Source organism: Pinus tabuliformis, chromosome 6, assembly GCF_031772625.1.
Source record: "Pinus tabuliformis cultivar Carrire ecotype Pingquan chromosome 6, CPIR1, whole genome shotgun sequence".
In the NCBI taxonomy this organism is placed as follows: domain Eukaryota; kingdom Viridiplantae; phylum Streptophyta; class Pinopsida; order Pinales; family Pinaceae; genus Pinus; species Pinus tabuliformis.
In genome coordinates, this window is record NC_142292.1 from 1,757,326,352 (window position 1) to 1,757,334,725 (window position 8,374).

The window sequence follows — 8,374 nt, forward strand, 5'->3', positions numbered from 1 at the left end:
ATGTCTATCCATGCACACTACTATGAAGAAAGTATTCTATTGAGTCCTAAATTATCAATATGCATGGAAAATTACCTTTGTTACAAACAATCCCAATTTCAAAATACTAAGTCAATAATGTGTTTACTTTCAAATATATATATATATATCAAATATTTCCTATAATACATGCATAAAAATGGAATACATTAGTCTCTTGGAAATATCCACCTACTATTTCATGATAAAGGTCATATTATAACATGTAGTATTATAAAATACATGATTACCGTATCATATTTAATCACTCTTTTCTCTTTTTACATCTATAAGTTTGGTTATTATTATAGTTACACTTACATTTATATCAATGTTTTCATTCATTTTTTTATATGAAAAAAATCATAATAATATATATTATTTTATTTATATATAGATATTTTGGTTTAGAGGAATTGGTAATTAGGTTAGGTTTATATTCATTTGACATAAGATTGATTCCAGCCACTACCACTATAACTTCTAGATGCACCGCACAACCCCAAACCACAACGCACAGATTTGAACCAATAAAATTACAAGGAGTGCCTTAACAATAAACTCTATCATCAATTGATTTACACCCCTAGAAGCATAATAATAATTTGTATTATTGAGAACAAAAAAATCACATTTTAAGGAAATATTCCATATAACCATAAAAACACTGAGAACAGATTCTATTCCCTTATTCTAAACATCAAGATTAAATAATAATATTTAAACAATAAGCTTTAAACACTAATTAATGTCTACCATTTATTTATGTACCTTTTTAAGGATCTTAATTTCAAGAAATATTAATTTATATTCAAATTTAATCTCTTGTAAGGCATAACAAATACTCTGCAAAGTTAAATATAAGTCATATATATATGTTGAATTTGATTTAAAATATTGTATATTTTGAATCTAATTAATCATTCAATAGAATTATATTCACTATGATGTAATTTACTTAGCAAAGCATGTAAACATGTTATGTAAAATGTTATACGATTCTAGGTTTAATTTCCCAATTAATTTATGACCACTTTAAAAATAGACATGATATACCTAACCAATGTAATCATATCATAATAAACAAATAAATACATGGTACATCTAGTAGTTATAATTATAACAAATAGAATCAATCCCATCACAAAACAAACCTACACTAACACTAATGTGACATCTCACATTTATATATAACTTACTAACAAACCTACACTAACATTAATGTGACATCTCACATTTATATATAACTTATTTCCTTCATGTTATAATATTGACTTTCTATATATTATAAGTATACCAATTTGTGTGACATCTCACATTTATATATAACTTATTTCCTTCATGTTATAATATTGACTTTCTATATATTATAAGTATACCAATTTGTTTGAGAATTATAGAATTTTAGTAAATATAAGTATCATTTATTTTCAAATAAATTCTATATATTGTGTATAAGTTTTTAATATTTATATATATTTGAATTAGATATCATACTAATTTATAAAATTTATAGATTTATAGTTCAAATATATTATATATAAGAATTATTATTCATTAAACCTTATAATATAATTTTTTCCTTGGTAAAATACTAAAAAAACATTTAATACATTACATGGAATTTAATATTTAGAAATAAAATAAAATAGTAATTTATAATACATACTGATTGACAAATTATTAATTATAAATGATAGAAAGAATTAAAAATTAAAATCTTAATTCACAAGAGTATATATTCTTAATTCACATGTTTAAGTGATACTTTAAAGGACAATTACAGATTCATACGGAGGATGAAACAGAACCACTTCACCTCACTAGGTGTATATGCTCTAGGGAGTTAAAGCAAAAAAGTATGTCTAAAGATTTATTTGATTTGATTGCACTATATGATAATTGGATGTATATACTAAAACATAATTTAGTGTGTATAATTTTGTTTGTATGCTGAAATTAATTGCATATAATATTATTATGTATTTAATTTAGATATATATATATATATTTTGGAAAAAATCATAATTTCCATTCATAAGATTTAAATTATATTTTGTAGGCGCAATCAAATGTGTTCGTGTAGAGATTTATAATGCCTTTCATTGAGATCAATATTTAATTGTATCGACATATAATTTTTCCTGTATAGAATATAGAACCTACTTCATTCATGTACACAAGGCGATCTACCGAAGGCGATCTAGTTCCGAGATCCTGCCTCTACGAATGACGTTGGCAGTAGCTCTTGCCTTACACGCGGGCTGAGAACAGCGCCATCGCCTCCCGTCGGTTCATTTGCGCCGTAATTCATCTGGCAAAGTGCTTTCTACGGTTGCCCTCAGGCTCTTGGGGCACATGCTTAATTTCTTTCCTGTTTTGCGAGATCTACTGTACCTAGGGCGATCTACCGAAGCCGATCTACCGAAGTCTAGTGCTGTCGTTCGGTCTTTTCAGTTCCTGTTTCACGAGATCTACTGTACCCAGAGCGATCTACTAAAAGCGATCTACCGAAGTCTGGTGCTGTCGTTCAGTCTTTTTAGTTCCTGTTTCGCGAGATCTACTGTACCAAGGGCGATCTACCGAAGTCTGGTGCTGTCGTTCGGTCTTTTCAGTTCCTGTTTTGTGAGATCTACGACGAAGTCTGTAGTTTCTGATACCAATCGTTACCTTATCCCCCGATCAAGGGCGAACATTGGAAGAAACACTTTGACTCTGATTCCAGATGGCTCCCAACTTTGCAAAGATAGCTGCTGGCTTAGCTCCATCCGCCTTTGGGGTGCAAGCTTCTGCCCATATCATTAGTGAAGCCCCAACTCCCACTGTCCAAGTGGTCCAGGCCTCACTCGATGAGGCTTTGAATTTTTCTGAAAGTGCCCTAATTTGCCGGTTCAATGGTTTTTGGCCGCGGCTGACAGCTCTCCATAGTTGGATCTCGGAGGTATGGAAGCCTATCATTTCTGACCAAATTAGTATCTACCCCCGTGCTAGGGGTTTCTTTATAGTGGATTTTGAAAACCCTGAAAGCAGACAATGTATTCTAGATTCTGGCCCATGGTTTTGGGAAAACTCAGGCCTATTCATGAAGCCATGGAACCCATCATTCGATCCCTCAACAACAGTCATAACCTCAACACCAGTTTGGGTGAGATTGCCAAACCTACCCTTGCATCTGTGGAATTTCTCCTTGCTAAAAGCCATTGGAAATGCAATTGGGAAATTTTACTGTAGGTGCCCAGAAACAGAGGAATATGCCAGAACCACCTATGCACGCATATGTGTGGAAATGGATTTCAATGCCGGATTCCCAGCTGAAATAAACCTAACAAGTAAAGACTATGTTTGGAACCAGAAGCTCGATTATCAAAGTGTCGTCTTCAAATGTCGATCCTACTTTGAGACAGGACATCTAGCTAAAAATTGCCCAAAAGCCTCCCAGAAAAATTATGCTAGAAAGAATCACCACAAATCTACATGGTGGGAAGGAGCACAAAAAGAACATTACAATGTCATCAAGGAAGAATACTCTCCAGAAAACTCTGAATCGCAAGAAATCGGGCAAGAAAGAAACAATTCCCAAGACAAGCACGGGGAAAGCCCCGCCCAACAGCAAAAAAGTGAACTTGACAACCCCTCAAGCATCAAAGCAGATCTCCCAGACCAAACTTCTTCTCCGACTATCTTCAAAAGGATGAACACAACAGATCGCGAAGCTAAGACACCAATGTCCCAAGAATCAGAAGAGATGAAGGAGATGCAAGATAAAGGAAGTTGGAAGACTGTAGAGAAAAAAAAGAAAGCTTCAGCACCAATCTCACCAAGAATGACGAGGAGCCAAACAATTAAGAACTAAGAAAATTATAGGTCCGATAGACCAATTTGGTCTCAGTGGACGTTAACCGCCATCATCCTCATCATCAAAAAAAGAAGATCAGATAATCCTTTCATAGATAGTTTGAAATTTCGATGACTGTTCATACACCAAGTGGCATCAAAATGCTATATTATGGTTGCATGATGAGGTATGGTGGACCCCTTTCCCTGAAGGGCCTGTGATAGAATCCAATTTAATTTCCGTCTCTATTTTATTTTATGAGCCTTTGCCCATAATCTATCCAAAGACCCTCCTTAGACAATGAATCTGTCTGCATGTTCTTGTTCCTTGTATACATAGTAGCAAGAGTATTTATTATAATTAATCTTGATTTGCAAAATTTCTTCCACTAGCACCAACAGATTTAAGTTTAAGCATCTTTGGGTTCCATTGAACCAATTGATAGTTACATTCATAGAGTCCCAAAAAAGTTGAATATATTTGCAGGGCTTGTTCAATAGAGAAAAGCATAAGAATATTCAAAGCCATCAACTTTTCATAGTTGTTAGTGCCCGATCCCAAACCCATAGATAAAGTAAAATAATGATGCTGTGAGAGATAAAGAACATCCCCACCCCCACATGTGTTGTTAGGGCCCTAACATGCCCCATCAAAAAAAGCCCATGGCTGAGAGAAGTCAATGGTTTCCACCAATGAAACAAGAAGGCCTTGAGATTTAGTTGAGTGTGGTAACAGGGAGAAAATAACTATCATGTTAATTGCAAATCTATCTGAAGTTGTGGTTCTTTGCCTGAAAGATAACATTATTCCTTACTATCCAAAGTCCCCAACAATTAAGAAGGGGAATTGAGCCATATGCTTTGATAGTCTTGTCTTGTGCCCAAGCCTGCTGAGCAAAAACAAGGGAGTCCCCCTGCCATTGTCTTCTAAAGCCTAACTGATTGCGCACATGGTTCCATACCCCTTTCGAGAAGGGTAATGAAAAAAAAGTGTACCATCGTTTCTTCCTCATTATTTCATAGGGTACACCAACTGGGCCCCTCCAAGTTCCTCTTCTTAATATTATCCCACATAGGGACTTTATTCCTCATTAAGTACCACATGAGGAGACAAGTATTAATTGGACTCATGGGTTTCCAAAGGTGTTTTTACCACAATATCTGTCCACCCTTAACCTAATGAGCGATGTGGTGTAGGTATCCCAATTTGGGAGTATAATCCCCTAAGGGAGAGAAGCTCCATTGTAGCTCATCCTTGTTTTCTGTTAGCCTGATATGAGAGAACCTGAGCTTAACAATGTAATCATTTCAATTGTCAGCGAAGGCATCTAGAATGCCTAACTGTGCCATCAAGGCCCAACATTCTTGCATATAATATAATCCCTTAAAATAAATCTATACTTTTAACATAATAATGAGTGACATTCTATTATAAAATATAATGCAACAAAATATTATTATATCTATTTATACTCCATAAAAAATTACAAAGTTTAATATATATATATAAGCTTGGTAGGACTACATCTTCCTCATGTCCAACTTCTCACCTCGATCAGGGGAGGGGGGTTAGCACAAGATTTGAACCAAGACTTCCGGTTTGGTGAGACTTCATTTCCACGACCATTACCAATTGCACTACCCAAAACATACATTTAGTGTATAATAATAATAATAATTTAGACACTAAAAAAATTTATTTTGTAAATTATAATATGATATAAATTATATTATACTAAAATACTTAAGAACTAAATTATATATATTTTATTTAATAAAAAAGTTAAAAAATTTATTCTATAAATATTTAAACTATAGGTTTATTTTATTTAATAAATATAAATAATTTTTAAATGATTTAAAATTTCAAAAAATATAAAATATTTCAAATATAATTAAAAAATAAAAAATAAAATATTTGTCCACGGGGTCTTGGATAGATGGTGATTGGGTGCTTTGTTAAGACACTCCTTGATGTGAAGTCACCGGTTCAATTCCCTCTCTGGATCCGTGACATAATAAAGAGATCAAGGTGATGTATTGGACATGATAAAGATATAGTCCTACGAAGCTTACAAATAAAATAAAATAAAACATTTCAAATATAATAACGTACTAAAATATGAACCCCTTCCGGATTCGAGTGATATATTGGACATGATAAAGATATATTCTTGCTAAGCTTACAAATAAAATAAAATAAAATATTTCAAATATAATAATGTACTAAAATATGATTTTATTATTATTATTATTTTTTCCATAAATTCTATAGCCTTCTCATCTAAACCAACTCATTTATTTATTAAACTCTCTATGAACCCCTTCTGGATCCGCGTGATATATTCTACATGATAAAGATATATTAAGCTTACAAATAAAATAAAATAAAATATTTCAAATATAATAATGTGCTAAAATATGAGTTTTTTTAATAAATTTTATCACCTTCTCATCTAAACCAACTCATTTATTTAAATATGAACCCCTTCCAAGTGATATATTGGACATGATAAATATATATTCCTGCTAAGTTTACAAATAAAATAAAATAAAATAAAATATTTCAAATATAATAATGTACTAAAATATGATTTTTTTCATAAATTCTATAGCCTTCTCATCTAAACCAACACATTTATTTATTAAACTCTCTATGAACCCCTTCCGAATCCGAGAGATATATTGGACATGATAAAGATATATTACTATTAAGCTTACAAATAAAATAAAATATGTTAGTGTCAGTATTTGCATACTGCCATCAGTGATAAAAAATCCTCTTTTCATATCATATTAGGGTCCCATTCTGAAATTTTTGTCATTCCACTAGGTCGTCATGCAAAAATTTGGTCACTGAAGGTTGAATTAGGGTTTCCTTTACTCCTTTTAGAAATTTACCCCTTACTGGCTCATTTCAACCTTGCTGAGTATCCATTGTCCATAAAGTTAATGACATCATGCCATCACATTAGTCATGTCATCTTGAAATTCAGTCCTTCAAGGTCTCATTAGGTCTTTTAGGGTTTTTCAAGGTTTCATTAAGTCATTAGGGTTTCCAAGGTTGCAATAAAACTCCATTCCATTTCATAAGACCAGCAAGTAAAGGGTGTTCAAATAACATCTCTTCACCATGTGAATATGATTTGTAAAGAGAAATGCTTATTTCATCATGTAATTTTATGTTCACTCTATGTAATAAGTACAAGGTTCCCAAGCTGTTAACTCAATGTTCCGAAGATGCTAGACCATCAAAAGATCAATTTTTTAAAGGAAATAGTCAAGTGAAAGGGTAAAGTTTCAAAGGGTTAAGTGAATGCCAAAGGGAGTTTGTCTTTTCCCAAGGGTGTCCAAATCATCATTTTCCACAAGCACTAAACCCTAATTTCCTCTCCCATAGAGTTAGGGTTGGCTATAAAATCAGAGAAATATGAGCAGAAGAGTCCTAAGGGAGGTCATTTCAGCAAGTATGAGGCTATTCCAACTCACAAACATCATGCCTCCATCATTTTTCAAGAAGTCATTCCAAGGGACAAATAATTTGCCACACATAGGGTCAGTTTTGCTTCCAAGTACGTTTCCAACCAAACATAGATGAATTTTACAAAAGTGAGAGAGGTTTTTGTCCATAATAGTCCAAGGATGAAAAACCTCCTTCAGTTTTTACACAGGTGTTATGGTTTTGGAGAAATGTCAAAAATACAGTTGCTACAAGAGAGTTGTTGTACTTCTGGAGTGACCTTGGTAAAATCAATTTTTATCCTAGATGGTGTGTCCAAATGACTTGCTTGATGAGTCAAATGATAACTAGGAAGAAAGAAATTTCCAATGAGCTATCCTAGGCTCAATTTTGACAAGTTTTAAGCAAATTTTGCAAGTTGTGAATTTCTGTGTTTTTAAAGGCATTTTTAACACAGTAAAAAGGTCAAACACGCAGCACCTAGGGTGTTGCACTATTTTTTGGGACATATAATGAGCAAAAGGTCAACATCATTGGATTCAGAGTGATGAGGACATGCACCTTGTGCAATTTCTAGGCATTTGGAGACAAACAGGTAAGTCAAAAAGATCAAAAACCACCAAAAAATCACCTTTCTGCCTCATTTCTGGCTTGGGCACTGCGCGTTTACTAGTGTGAGGAGATTGAGTTTTTGACAAGGAAAATGAGCTCCAAATTGAAAATTGAAGACATGTCTAGAAATCAGACTTGAAGGGATTTCCAACAAGTCATCTTGGAGCAAATTTGGACACCGGGAAGGCACCTAAAAGCAGCCCTTAACTTGGAGGGCGCGTTTGACAGAGAAAGGGCGTGTTTGACAAAGAGAGGGCACATTTGACAGTCATCCCAAATTTTCATTGTTTCTCTCCAAATTGATTTTCACCTATGGGAAATTGATGTTTTACTCATGTAATTGATAAGGATGATGTAATTATTATGTTTTTTATTGTTACCTAGGGTAAATACATTAGGTAAATGGCCTACATGACTTGTAATGAATCAGTTTGCTTAAGTTAGGGATGA